A 12,105-nucleotide genomic window follows, 5' to 3' on the forward strand; every position below is an offset into this window, starting at 1 on the left:
CCAACTGGTAGGCTTTGCGGCCCTGACCACTGAGGAAACGCTCAAACGCTACACAGCCTCGTCCTAAGTGCCCTCCTCCTGCCTGCAGGGTGACTCGACTCTACTTGAAGCCACAGACATCATGTGAACACGGAGACACTGAACAGCAGGGAAGACACACCGCAAGCCTGTCTGCTTTGATGATGCCCACCCCACCCCACGCATCCTGGCAATTCCTCCACTGCCACGGCGACACTACCGAGGCACTCACAGTGATCAAAGGCACTGTCCCCGAGGACCACAGACAGACGTTCAACGGAAAACCTTTGCCACACGAGGGGACCTGGAAACTTGAAAGGGCACAGTGGCTGTCCACGACAGTGTGCCTGGCGTCGCAACAGTGCCCCCACCTCTGTCCCCCCAACGGACTGCTCCAGGTAAACCTCTGGCTGTTCGCAAGCCGAGTCATGCCCCCCCGGGAGAAGCACTTTCGCTTTGCACATTCCCAAACAACGGAACGATTAGGCCAAAGGGGATGTTCGCATAACTAAACATCCTCCAAGGAGGCCAGCAGAGACGCGTCACCATGTCAATCCTCTTTACGTCTCGCAAGACACCCTTTGGGTGTCTTTCCCATGGCAATGGGATTCCAACTCTACACAGGTTACCTACCTCACCTCATCCACTTGAACTGCCAAAGCCATCCCGTCCATAGGCAGCTGATGCCAGCCCATCACGAACATGACACATCCTTGGGAAGCCGAGGCCAGCACCTGCAACCCAATTATGATAGCCTATTCCACGACATCACAAAGGACATGTCCTCATCTTCCCTTCCCTTCCTGTACGGGCCATCAGTGATCCACGCAGGTTTAAATTCAGCACTCATTCCTCTCCCCACTCCACGATGACCCACTTGGCATCAACACTGTGCCGGGAGTTAAAGTAGAGAAGCAAACAAGGGCAGCAGCGAGGCCTAATCCATCAGCCCCTTTCCGCCGATGGCCAACCGAGCTCACCCCCGCCCATTGCTCCAGCCTCACTAGGCACTCAAGAAGCTCACCGTGAAAAACGCAAGAACAGGGAGGGCCACAGGCCTGGCCTGAGGTTCCAGGCACCAACCAGGGACGCTTGCTCATTTTGGCTTCCAGAATCAACCCCCAAAATGGCATGCACGAAGCGTGATCCTGGCCAAAACTCACCTCCCAACTGCAAGCTAACTGGGCCTAGACCAGCACACACTCTGACTCTTAAGACCAGCAGGAGAGCCTGCCCCCTCGCATTCCCTCAACAGCCATTCAGCAGGGACCCGGGATTCACAGATAACACAGCTTATGTGCAGACACGGTCAACCCTCAGACAGGAGCCCCTCCAATACTGGAGTCCTTGGTGGTGTTTGCATGCATGTCAGCGGAAGACGCTGGCCCTCATTCCTAACTGTCCTCTCCCCCTGAGAGAGGAAACGTGCTGAACCTCAGTTTCGATGACGAGACGGTAGAGTGTTCTCACTCATTTGGCTCAGATTTTCCAAGGAATGCATGCAAGGGTGTCATCATCAATCCAAGCACATGCTGGGACGCTGCAGAACACAACCGTTGTCTGCGCGGGACACTGTACAGGAGCCATGAGCCTGGGCTACCCCAAAAGCCTGGAGAATCCACAGCCCTCAGGCCACTCAGCAAGGGGAACAATCAATCCACTCTTGCACCATTGGGCCCGTCTGAGGAAAACCTAATATCTAACGGCACATCTTGGGGTGCTTGAATACCTACCATCCTGAGTTATCCACGACCACGCTCGGGGACATGGGCCCGCCTCACTTTTTCCAGTTCTTCTTAGCACCTCCAGTCATCAGAGCACACGAAGGTCTTCTTGTTTGTGCCGACGGCCAGCCTTTCCCAGCAACTGCACCTGAGAAGTGGACAGAAATCACCGAGGCTTCATAAGTGGACCGGTGTCCTCACAGGACATGATCCATAAAAACAGTTACCTGGCCTTGAGCTCTGAAACTGCTTCCCAAGGACCTCTAACCCTTACCGAGAATTAACTGCATGTCTGATAGTACGACTGCAGGAAGTTAGGCACATATGTTGGCCGGTGTCTGAGAGGCTGTATGTGTGTGTTCACGCGTGTGCGCATGTGTGACTGTGACTACGCATGCGGACGTGCTTGTGGGTTTCTCTGTGTGCCGCTGCATACGCGTCTTGGTCTCTGTGTGTCCCTATGGCCCTGTGAAGAGGAGTCCAACAATAAAAGAAATAGTTTATACACAGCACCCTGGTTAGACCCCTAACTAAAAGGAGAAAAAACCCTGTCAGCTTTAAGAGGCCGCAGGCACACTTTGACCCCCAGGGGCTGTTGAAATAGTCCACGGACTCCCGCTCTCCTACAGCCACGCCTTCTGACCAAAACACAAAGCCTCGACGAGACCTGCCTCCGGGCCTTGGCTGTGACATCGACATGCACCTCGAGACTCTGTCAGCTACCAGTATATCTGATGGGCATTTGGGGTCACTCGCAGCACTTCCGGAAGCAAGGGAACTCCCATGGTCGGGCCGACACCGACCGGCAGCTGTCTGCTGCCAAGATGCAGTCTGAAAACACTCAAGGGGCTAACGAACGTGGGCCCACGTGCCACTTCTCGCCAACTAGGCCTAATCACTTTCCATTGACCCGTGGGAATGCCCACCACAGGAAGTGGTGGGCTTCAGCCACCATGACCCATGTCAGATCCCCACGGCGGAAACTAGTCCACATTCCCAGCCACGTCTCAGGCAGCTCCCATCTTGAATGTTCGCGGCCCTGACCCCTAAGGAAACGCTCAAACCCTTGAAAGCCTCGTCCTACATGCCCTCCTCCAGCCCACAGGGCGACACGACCCTACTGGAAACCACAAACATCTTCAGAACACGGGAACACTGAACACCAGGGAAGACAGACCGCAAGCCTGTCTCCTTCGTGGATGCTGATCCCACACCATGCATCCTGGAAATTCTCCACTGCCACAGTGACACTACCGAGTAACTCACAGTGATCAAAGGCATGGTCCCCGAGGACCACAGACAAACTTTCAATGGAAGACCTCTGCCATGCGAGGGAACTTAGAAGCCTGAAAGGGAACAGTGGCTGGCCACGGCAGCACAGCAGGCATGGCAATGGGGCCCCCATCTCTGCCCCACCAATGGACTGCTCCAGATAAACCTCTGGCTGTTCGAAAGGCCTGCGTGCTACACCGGCCGGTCGCGTCATTCCCCCACGGGAGAAACACTTTCGCTTTACACATTGCCAAACAAGGGAACAAAGCGGCCAAAGGGGATGTTCGCATAACTCAACTACCTGCAAGGAGGCCGGCACAGACGCCTCACCATGTCGATCTTCTCTACTTCCCGCAAGACACCCTTTGGGTGTCTTTCCTCGGGCAACGGGATCGCAGCTCTACACAGCTTACCTACCTCAACTCACCCACTTGAACTGCCAAAGCCATCCGCTCCATAGGCAGCTTAGGCCAGCCCATCACGAACAAGACACATTCTTGGGAAGCCGAGGCCAGCGCCTGCAACCCAATGATGACAACCCATCCCACGACATCACACAGGAACTTTCCTCATGATACCTTACCTTTCTCTCCAGGCCAGCAGCCACCACCCAGGCTGAAATGCTTCACTCGATCCACACCCCACTCCACGAAGATCCACTTAGCGCCAACAGTGTGCCGGCAACTTCAGCAGAGGAGCTGACAGGGGCAGCACTGAGGCCTAAACCATCAGCCCCCTTCCGCCATCGCCCAACTCCAGCCCACGCCCGCCCACGGCTCCAGCCACGCGGGGCAGTCAAAAACCTCACTGCACGAAACACAACAACAGAGAGGGCCACAGGCCTGGCCTGAGGCTCCAGGCTCCAACCAGGGAAGCTTGCTCATGTTGGCTTCCATAATCAACCTCGGAAGCGGCATGCACAAAGTGTGATCCTGTCCAAAATATCACCTCTCCAAGATGCAAGCTTACTGGGTCTATACCAGAACACACTCCGACCCTGAAGACTAGCAAGAAAGCCTGCCCTCTTGCATTCCCTCAACGGCCTTTTAGCAGGGACCGGGGATTCATAGATGACCCAGCTTATGGGCAGACATGGTCGACCCTCAGACAGGAGCCCCTCCAATGCTGGAGCCCTTAGTGGGGTTTGCATGCCTGTCAGCAGGGGACGTTGGCCCTCACTCCTAACTGTCCCATACTCCCGAGACAGGAAACGTGCTGGACCTCAGTTTCGATGAGGAGACGGTAGAGCGTTCTCACTCATTTTGTTCAGATTTTCCAAGGAATGCATACAAGGGTGTCATCATCGATCCAAGCACATGCTGGGACGCTGCAGAACACAAAAGGGAAGGCCGTGGTTCTCTGCAGAGGAGCCATGACCTGGAAATACTCCAACTGCCTGGGGAATCCACAGTCCTCAGGCCACTCAGCAAGACCAACAATCAATCCACTCTTGCAACCATTGGGCCCATCTGTGGAAATCCTAATATCCAATGGCACATCTTAGTATGGGTGAATGCCTACCGTCCTGAGATATCCACAGCCTTGCTCGGCAACGTGCACCCGCCCCACTTTGTCCAGTTCTCCTTAGCACATCCAGTCATCAGACAACCCGAAGGTCTTCTTCTCTTTGCTGACAGCAGGCCTTACTCTGCAACTCCACCTGAGAAGCGGACAGAAATCAGGCAGGTTTCTGAATTGCACAAGGCTCCTCAGAGAACATGATTTTTGTGAACACGTTACTTGGGTGTGAGCCTGGAACCTGCTTCCCAAGTACGACTATCCCTTACCGAAAACTGATTGTGTGTCTCACAGCATGACTGAAGGAAGTTACGCACGTACATTGCTCGGTGTGTGAGACGCTGTATGTGTGTATTCACACGTGTGGGCGTGTGTGACTGTGACTGTGCACGAGGATGCGTTTGTGGATACCTGTGTGTGCCGCTAAACACGCGTCTTGGTCTCTGGGTGTCCCTGCGGCCCTCTGCAGACGCCTCTAACAGTACACGTCATAGTTTATACACAGCACCCTGGTTGGACCCCCAACTGAAAGGAGAAAGACCCCTGTCAGCTTCATGAGGCCGCATGCGAACTTTGAACCCCAGGCTGTCAAAATAGGCCACAGACTCCCGCTCTCCCACAGCCACGCCTTCTGACCAAAGCACAAAGACTGGACGAGACCTCCCTCCCGGCCGTGGGTGTCACACCTATGTGGACCTGGAGATCCTGCCACCTACCACCACATCTGATGTGCCCTTGGGGTCACTCCCAGTGCTCCCGGAAGCAAGGTAACCTCCCATGGGCAGGCTGACACCGACCTGCAGTTGCCGACAGGCAAGATGCAGCCTGGCACTTCTCAAGGGGTTAACGGACTTTGGCCCAAGTGCCTCGTGTCGCCAACTAGACCAAATCACTTCCCATGACCCCGTGGGAATGCCCTCAATGGGAAGTGTTGGGCTTCAGCAACCATGACACAGGTTGGAACCCCACAGCGGAAATTAGGCCACCTTCCCGGCCATGTATAGGCAAGCTTCCAACTGGTAGGCTTTGCGGCCCTGACCACTGAGGAAACGCTCAAACGCTACACAGCCTCGTCCTAAGTGCCCTCCTCCTGCCTGCAGGGTGACTCGACTCTACTTGAAGCCACAGACATCATGTGAACACGGAGACACTGAACAGCAGGGAAGACACACCGCAAGCCTGTCTGCTTTGATGATGCCCACCCCACCCCACGCATCCTGGCAATTCCTCCACTGCCACGGCGACACTACCGAGGCACTCACAGTGATCAAAGGCACTGTCCCCGAGGACCACAGACAGACGTTCAACGGAAAACCTTTGCCACACGAGGGGACCTGGAAACTTGAAAGGGCACAGTGGCTGTCCACGACAGTGTGCCTGGCGTCGCAACAGTGCCCCCACCTCTGTCCCCCCAACGGACTGCTCCAGGTAAACCTCTGGCTGTTCGCAAGCCGAGTCATGCCCCCCCGGGAGAAGCACTTTCGCTTTGCACATTCCCAAACAACGGAACGATTAGGCCAAAGGGGATGTTCGCATAACTAAACATCCTCCAAGGAGGCCAGCAGAGACGCGTCACCATGTCAATCCTCTTTACGTCTCGCAAGACACCCTTTGGGTGTCTTTCCCATGGCAATGGGATTCCAACTCTACACAGGTTACCTACCTCACCTCATCCACTTGAACTGCCAAAGCCATCCCGTCCATAGGCAGCTGATGCCAGCCCATCACGAACATGACACATCCTTGGGAAGCCGAGGCCAGCACCTGCAACCCAATTATGATAGCCTATTCCACGACATCACAAAGGACATGTCCTCATCTTCCCTTCCCTTCCTGTACGGGCCATCAGTGATCCACGCAGGTTTAAATTCAGCACTCATTCCTCTCCCCACTCCACGATGACCCACTTGGCATCAACACTGTGCCGGGAGTTAAAGTAGAGAAGCAAACAAGGGCAGCAGCGAGGCCTAATCCATCAGCCCCTTTCCGCCGATGGCCAACCGAGCTCACCCCCGCCCATTGCTCCAGCCTCACTAGGCACTCAAGAAGCTCACCGTGAAAAACGCAAGAACAGGGAGGGCCACAGGCCTGGCCTGAGGTTCCAGGCACCAACCAGGGACGCTTGCTCATTTTGGCTTCCAGAATCAACCCCCAAAATGGCATGCACGAAGCGTGATCCTGGCCAAAACTCACCTCCCAACTGCAAGCTAACTGGGCCTAGACCAGCACACACTCTGACTCTTAAGACCAGCAGGAGAGCCTGCCCCCTCGCATTCCCTCAACAGCCATTCAGCAGGGACCCGGGATTCACAGATAACACAGCTTATGTGCAGACACGGTCAACCCTCAGACAGGAGCCCCTCCAATACTGGAGTCCTTGGTGGTGTTTGCATGCATGTCAGCGGAAGACGCTGGCCCTCATTCCTAACTGTCCTCTCCCCCTGAGAGAGGAAACGTGCTGAACCTCAGTTTCGATGACGAGACGGTAGAGTGTTCTCACTCATTTGGCTCAGATTTTCCAAGGAATGCATGCAAGGGTGTCATCATCAATCCAAGCACATGCTGGGACGCTGCAGAACACAACCGTTGTCTGCGCGGGACACTGTACAGGAGCCATGAGCCTGGGCTACCCCAAAAGCCTGGAGAATCCACAGCCCTCAGGCCACTCAGCAAGGGGAACAATCAATCCACTCTTGCAGCCATTGGGCCCGTCTGAGGAAAACCTAATATCTAACGGCACATCTTGGGGTGCTTGAATACCTACCATCCTGAGTTATCCACGACCACGCTCGGGGACATGGGCCCGCCTCACTTTTTCCAGTTCTTCTTAGCACCTCCAGTCATCAGAGCACACGAAGGTCTTCTTGTTTGTGCCGACGGCCAGCCTTTCCCAGCAACTGCACCTGAGAAGTGGACAGAAATCACCGAGGCTTCATAAGTGGACCGGTGTCCTCACAGGACATGATCCATAAAAACATTTACCTGGCCTTGAGCTCTGAAACTGCTTCCCAAGGACCTCTAACCCTTACCGAGAATTAACTGCATGTCTGATAGTACGACTGCAGGAAGTTAGGCACATATGTTGGCCGGTGTCTGAGAGGCTGTATGTGTGTGTTCACGCGTGTGCGCATGTGTGACTGTGACTACGCATGCGGACGTGCTTGTGGGTTTCTCTGTGTGCCGCTGCATACGCGTCTTGGTCTCTGTGTGTCCCTATGGCCCTGTGAAGAGGAGTCCAACAATAAAAGAAATAGTTTATACACAGCACCCTGGTTAGACCCCTAACTAAAAGGAGAAAAAACCCTGTCAGCTTTAAGAGGCCGCAGGCACACTTTGACCCCCAGGGGCTGTTGAAATAGTCCACGGACTCCCGCTCTCCTACAGCCACGCCTTCTGACCAAAACACAAAGCCTCGACGAGACCTGCCTCCGGGCCTTGGCTGTGACATCGACATGCACCTCGAGACTCTGTCAGCTACCAGTATATCTGATGGGCATTTGGGGTCACTCGCAGCACTTCCGGAAGCAAGGGAACTCCCATGGTCGGGCCGACACCGACCGGCAGCTGTCTGCTGCCAAGATGCAGTCTGAAAACACTCAAGGGGCTAACGAACGTGGGCCCACGTGCCACTTCTCGCCAACTAGGCCTAATCACTTTCCATTGACCCGTGGGAATGCCCACCACAGGAAGTGGTGGGCTTCAGCCACCATGACCCATGTCAGATCCCCACGGCGGAAACTAGTCCACATTCCCAGCCACGTCTCAGGCAGCTCCCATCTTGAATGTTCGCGGCCCTGACCCCTAAGGAAACGCTCAAACCCTTGAAAGCCTCGTCCTACATGCCCTCCTCCAGCCCACAGGGCGACACGACCCTACTGGAAACCACAAACATCTTCAGAACACGGGAACACTGAACACCAGGGAAGACAGACCGCAAGCCTGTCTCCTTCGTGGATGCTGATCCCACACCATGCATCCTGGAAATTCTCCACTGCCACAGTGACACTACCGAGTAACTCACAGTGATCAAAGGCATGGTCCCCGAGGACCACAGACAAACTTTCAATGGAAGACCTCTGCCATGCGAGGGAACTTAGAAGCCTGAAAGGGAACAGTGGCTGGCCACGGCAGCACAGCAGGCATGGCAATGGGGCCCCCATCTCTGCCCCACCAATGGACTGCTCCAGATAAACCTCTGGCTGTTCGAAAGGCCTGCGTGCTACACCGGCCGGTCGCGTCATTCCCCCACGGGAGAAACACTTTCGCTTTACACATTGCCAAACAAGGGAACAAAGCGGCCAAAGGGGATGTTCGCATAACTCAACTACCTGCAAGGAGGCCGGCACAGACGCCTCACCATGTCGATCTTCTCTACTTCCCGCAAGACACCCTTTGGGTGTCTTTCCTCGGGCAACGGGATCGCAGCTCTACACAGCTTACCTACCTCAACTCACCCACTTGAACTGCCAAAGCCATCCGCTCCATAGGCAGCTTAGGCCAGCCCATCACGAACAAGACACCTTCGTGGGAAGCCGAGGCCAGCGCCTGCAACCCAATGATGACAACCTATACCACGACATCACACAGGACCTTTCCTCATGATACCTTACCTTTCTCTCCAGGCCAGCAGCCACCACCCAGGCTGAAATGCTTCACTCGATCCACACCCCACTCCACAAAGATCCACTTAGCGCCAACAGTGTGCCGGCAACTTCAGCAGAGGAGCTGACAGGGGCAGCACTGAGGCCTAAACCATCAGCCCCCTTCCGCCATCGCCCAACTCCAGCCCACGCCCGCCCACTGCTCCAGCCACACGGGGCAGTCAAGAACCTCACTGCACGAAACACAACAACAGAGAGGGCCACAGGCCTGGCCTGAGGCTCCAGGCTCCAACCAGGGAAGCTTGCTCATGTTGGCTTCCATAATCAACCTCGGAAGCGGCATGCACAAAGTGTGATCCTGTCCAAAAATCACCTCTCCAAGCTGCAAGCTTACTGGGTCTATACCAGAGCACACTCCAACCCTGAAGACTAGCAGGAAAGCCTGCCCTCTTGCATTCCCTCAACGGCCTTTTAGCAGGGACCGGGGATTCATAGATGACCCAGCTTATGGGCAGACATGGTCGACCCTCAGACAGGAGCCCCTCCAATGCTGGAGCCCTTAGTGGGGTTTGAATGCCTGTCAGCAGGGGACGTTGGCCCTCACTCCTAACTGTCCCATACTCCCGAGACAGGAAACGTGCTGGACCTCAGTTTCGATGAGGAGACGGTAGAGCGTTCTCACTCATTTTGTTCAGATTTTCCAAGGAATGCATACAAGGGTGTCATCATCGATCCAAGCACATGCTGGGACGCTGCAGAACACAAAAGGGAAGGCCGTGGGTCTCTGCAGAGGAGCCATGACCTGGAAGTACTCCAACTGCCTGGGGAATCCACAGTCCTCAGGCCACTCAGCAAGACCAACAATCAATCCACTCTTGCAACCATTGGGCCCATCTGTGGAAATCCTAATATCCAATGGCACATCTTAGTATGGGTGAATGCCTACCGTCCTGAGATATCCACAGCCTTGCTCGGCAACGTGCACCCGCCCCACTTTGTCCAGTTCTCCTTAGCACATCCAGTCATCAGACAACCCGAAGGTCTTCTTCTCTTTGCCGACAGCAGGCCTTACTCTGCAACTCCACCTGAGAAGCGGACAGAAATCAGGCAGGTTTCTGAATTGCACAAGGGTCCTCAGAGAACATGATTTTTGTGAACACGTTACTTGGGTGTGAGCCTGGAACCTGCTTCCCAAGTACCACTATCCCTTACCGAAAACTGATTGTGTGTCTCACAGCATGACTGAAGGAAGTTACGCACGTACATTGCTCGGTGTGTGAGACGCTGTATGTGTGTATTCACACGTGTGGGCGTGTGTGACTGTGACTGTGCACGAGGATGCGTTTGTGGATACCTGTGTGTGCCGCTAAACACGCGTCTTGGTCTCTGGGTGTCCCTGTGGCCCTCTGCAGACGCCTCTAACAGTACACGTCATAGTTTATACACAGCACCCTGGTTGGACTCCCAACTGAAAGGAGAAAGACCCCTGTCAGCTTCATGAGGCCGCATGCGAACTTTGAACCCCAGGCTGTCAAAATAGGCCACAGACTCCCGCTCTCCCACAGCCACGCCTTCTGACCAAAGCACAAAGACTGGACGAGACCTCCCTCCCGGCCGTGGGTGTCACACCTATGTGGACCTGGAGATCCTGACACCTACCACCACATCTGATGTGCCCTTGGGGTCACTCCCAGTGCTCCCGGAAGCAAGGTAACCTCCCATAGGCAGGCTGACACCGACCTGCAGTTGCCGACAGGCAAGATGCAGCCTGGCACTTCTCAAGGGGTTAACAGACTTCGGCCCAAGTGCCTCATCTCGCCAACTAGACCAAATCACTTTCCATGACCCCGTGGGAATGCCCTCAATGGGAAGTGTTGGGCTTCAGCAACCATGACACAGGTTGGAACCCCACAGCGGAAATTAGGCCACCTTCCTGGCCACGTATAGGCAAGCTTCCAACTGGTAGGCTTTGCGGCCCTGACCACTGAGGAAACGCTCAAACGCTACACAGCCTCGTCCTAAGTGCCCTCCTCCTGCCTGCAGGGCGACTCGACTCTACTTGAAGCCACAGACATCATGTGAACACGGAGACACTGAACAGCAGGGAAGACACACCGCAAGCCTGTCTGCTTTGATGATGCCCACCCCACCCCACGCATCCTGGCAATTCCTCCACTGCCACGGCGACACTACCGAGGCACTCACAGTGATCAAAGGCACTGTCCCCGAGGACCACAGACAGACGTTCAACGGAAAACCTTTGCCACACGAGGGGACCTGGAAACTTGAAAGGGCACAGTGGCTGTCCACGACAGTGCGCCTGGCGTCGCAACAGTGCCCCCACCTCTGTCCCCCCAACGGACTGCTCCAGGTAAACCTCTGGCTGTTCGCAAGCCGAGTCATGCCCCCCCAGGAGAAGCACTTTCGCTTTGCACATTCCCAAACAACGGAATGATTAGGCCAAAGGGGATGTTCGCATAACTAAACATCCTCCAAGGAGGCCAGCAGAGACGCGTCACCATGTCAATCCTCTTTACGTCTCGCAAGACACCCTTTGGGTGTCTTTCCCATGGCAATGGGATTCCAACTCTACACAGGTTACCTACCTCACCTCATCCACTTGAACTGCCAAAGCCATCCCGTCCATAGGCAGCTGATGCCAGCCCATCACGAACATGACACATCCTTGGGAAGCCGAGGCCAGCACCTGCAACCCAATTATGATAGCCTATTCCACGACATCACAAAGGACATGTCCTCATCTTCCCTTCCCTTCCTGTACGGGCCATCAGTGATCCACGCAGGTTTAAATTCAGCACTCATTCCTCTCCCCACTCCACGATGACCCACTTGGCATCAACACTGTGCCGGGAGTTAAAGTAGAGAAGCAAACAAGGGCAGCAGCGAGGCCTAATCCATCAGCCCCTTTCCGCCGATGCCCAACCGAGCTCACCCCCGCCCATTGCTCCAGC

The 12,105-nt window shown here is 55.1% G+C and overlaps 4 non-coding genes across 4 annotated transcripts; all 4 read right to left on the minus strand.

Moving 5' to 3' along the window:
* Positions 1-1,448: 1,448 nt before the first annotated feature.
* LOC132361112 (small nucleolar RNA SNORD116) lies at positions 1,449-1,541 on the minus strand. The gene has a single exon (XR_009501425.1). It is a non-coding gene; the product is annotated as a small nucleolar RNA SNORD116 (small nucleolar RNA).
* Positions 1,542-4,231: 2,690 nt separating this feature from the next.
* LOC132361681 (small nucleolar RNA SNORD116) lies at positions 4,232-4,324 on the minus strand. The gene has a single exon (XR_009501953.1). It is a non-coding gene; the product is annotated as a small nucleolar RNA SNORD116 (small nucleolar RNA).
* A 2,668-nt stretch (positions 4,325-6,992) lies between these two features.
* LOC132361113 (small nucleolar RNA SNORD116) lies at positions 6,993-7,085 on the minus strand. Its single transcript, XR_009501426.1, has one exon. It is a non-coding gene; the product is annotated as a small nucleolar RNA SNORD116 (small nucleolar RNA).
* Positions 7,086-9,775: 2,690 nt separating this feature from the next.
* On the minus strand, positions 9,776-9,868 carry LOC132361683 (small nucleolar RNA SNORD116). The gene has a single exon (XR_009501955.1). It is a non-coding gene; the product is annotated as a small nucleolar RNA SNORD116 (small nucleolar RNA).
* Positions 9,869-12,105: the final 2,237 nt, after the last annotated feature.

The sequence above is a fragment of the Balaenoptera ricei genome, chromosome 2 (assembly GCF_028023285.1).
Source record: "Balaenoptera ricei isolate mBalRic1 chromosome 2, mBalRic1.hap2, whole genome shotgun sequence".
In the NCBI taxonomy this organism is placed as follows: domain Eukaryota; kingdom Metazoa; phylum Chordata; class Mammalia; order Artiodactyla; family Balaenopteridae; genus Balaenoptera; species Balaenoptera ricei.